The sequence below is a fragment of the Gossypium raimondii genome, chromosome 8, assembly GCF_025698545.1.
Source record: "Gossypium raimondii isolate GPD5lz chromosome 8, ASM2569854v1, whole genome shotgun sequence".
NCBI lineage: Eukaryota > Viridiplantae > Streptophyta > Magnoliopsida > Malvales > Malvaceae > Gossypium > Gossypium raimondii.
In genome coordinates this window covers 30,216,795-30,219,176 of record NC_068572.1, presented here as the reverse complement: position 1 = coordinate 30,219,176, position 2,382 = coordinate 30,216,795, and the positions used below count along the sequence as shown (strand labels likewise).

At 38.4% G+C, this 2,382-nt stretch overlaps 1 non-coding gene across 1 annotated transcript; it reads left to right on the top strand.

Annotated features, from left to right (window-relative positions):
* The first annotated feature begins 2,000 nt into the window (after positions 1-2,000).
* Positions 2,001-2,106, top strand: LOC128032175 (small nucleolar RNA R71). The gene has a single exon (XR_008188304.1). It is a non-coding gene; the product is annotated as a small nucleolar RNA R71 (small nucleolar RNA).
* Positions 2,107-2,382: the final 276 nt, after the last annotated feature.

The window sequence follows — 2,382 nt, the reverse complement described above, 5'->3', positions numbered from 1 at the left end:
ATTCTGCTGAAACAATCACAGGTAAAGTAGAAGCGTTACCTAAATAAACATATTTTAAATGTGAGGGAAGTACCTTCAGTTCTAATTTAGGTGGCTCCTCAATTGACACTTTCGACTAGATGTAATCTCTACTTGCTAAATCCAAAGATTCAAAGTGAGATTGTAGATTAAATCCCCTTTGATTAGCTTCTAGCAAAACTAAGGATTCCTCTCCCTTCTCATCACTTAGAGGGTCTGATGTCAAAATTTGCTCCAACGGGTCCTCAACATAGTTGAGTTCCTTTTCCATGACTAATTCCTCTAAATCGAACACTGCAGAAAAATCATCAAGTGTGTCAGGAAATCACATAGACTTAAAAACATTAAATGTTACCTAATCGTCCTGAACACGCATAGTAAGCTCGCCCTTCCACACATCGATAAGGGTCCTTCCAGTTGCTAGGAAAGGCTTTCCTAGGATGATTGGTACCTCTTTATCTACTTCAATGTCTAGAATAACAAAGTCAGTAGGGAAAATAAATTTATCTACACGTACTAATACATCCTTGATTTTTCGTTTTGGATGTGCTAAGGATCGATCTGCTAATTGAAGTGTAACCATAGTAGGTTTAACTTCATCTATCCCCAACTTTCTAAATATGGACATAGGCATTAAGTTAATACTTACACCCAAATCACATAGCTCTTTACCACAATACGTTGCTCCAATGTTGCAAGGTAGGGTAAAACATCCAGATTCTTCAACTTTGAGGGTAGTTTGTCTTGAAGATATGCACTGTATTCCTTTGCCAGGGCTACCGTCTCAAATTCTCCTAGTCTTCGTTTCTTAGACAGGATATCCTTCATGAATTTAATGTAATTTGACATTTTTTCAAGTTCTTCTACCAATGGAATGTTGATATGAAGTTTCTTGAGTATGTCTAGGAACTTCTTGAATTGGACTTCCTACTTCTGTTTCTAAAGTCTTTGAGGGTAGGGTGGTGGAGGATTTTTTATTGGAACTGGTTGATTCATCTTCTGTGGCAATTCTGTATCTAACGAAGTTGTTAGTTTATCAGAATTAACTGGTTCAGAAGTTACTTCATCGGATTTTGCAGATTCTAGTTCCGATGAATTTAGAATTTCAACACTCGGTTGAACTTCCACTGAGTCTTGAGTATCAGCTAGCTCCTCTTCAACTTCGACAGTGTTGGTCTCTAATGTTTTTCTGCTCCTCAATATCAATGTTTTTCAATACTCTTCTCCAGATTTCTCAAATTTTTCGTATCACTAGGCAAACTACCTTGTGGTCGGTTCCTAAACTCAGTTGCAAAGTGGCCCATTTAGTTCTCCAAAATTTTCAATGTGGCTGCTTAGCTTTGGATCAATGCATCATTTTCTTTGGTACCTATGCCTTCAATAAGTTTTCTAAGCCATTAGAGGATTCATCTTGAGGTTGCTTCTAAACTTGTTGGGTAAAAACAAGTGGTTGGGTCGATCTAGGTTGGGCATAAGTGTTATTGGGTCTAGCCCCTTGGGTACTCCAAGAGAAATTAGGGTGGTTTTGCCAAGATGGGTTGTAGAAATTGCATTGCAGTCCTTGCCTTCATCAGTTTTGGTTCTGATTACCCATGTAATACACGGATTCTGGGTTTGATAGACATTCTTCAAACAAATGTCCTTTACAATAAACACAGGCTATATTTTCAAATTGATTGGGTGGCTGAGCTACAAAATTATTAAACCCATTAGTTGTAAAATTTTTAAGTATCAGTGTTATTAAGGATACCTGAGATGCAAGTGAAGTGAGAGCATCCAATTCATATACTCTAGCGACTTGTCTTCCTGACGCTACTCGATTGGTTGGCCATTAATAATTGTTGCTGGTAATCCTCTAAATGATTTCATAAGCCTCTTTATAAGACTTAAAAAGGAGAGCACCCTTAGCAGAAGCATCCATTACCATCCTCGTGTGAGCATTGAGACTGTTATAAAATGTCTCAAGTTGGATGCAATGAGGGATTCCGTGATGAGGGCACTTCCGTAATAATCTTTATACCATTCCCATGCCTCATGCAAGGACTAATCATCCATTTGTTGGAAAGCAGTGATCTCGTTCCTCAACTTAACATTCTTGCTAGGCAGGAAATACTTCATGAGGAATCTTTCTTCTAACTCTTGCCATGTGGAAATAGAATTTGGTAGCAATAAGTTCAACCAGGCTCAAGCTCTGTCCCTTAGCGAATATGGGAACAGCTTTAATCATAGTGCATCTTCGGGTACTCCGGCTAACTTTAAAGAATCGTTCACCTCCATAAACAATCTTAAGTGAAGGTGAGGATCTTCAGTATGCATTACAATGAATTGGCCCACTGTCTGAAGCATCTAGAACATGACTGGCTT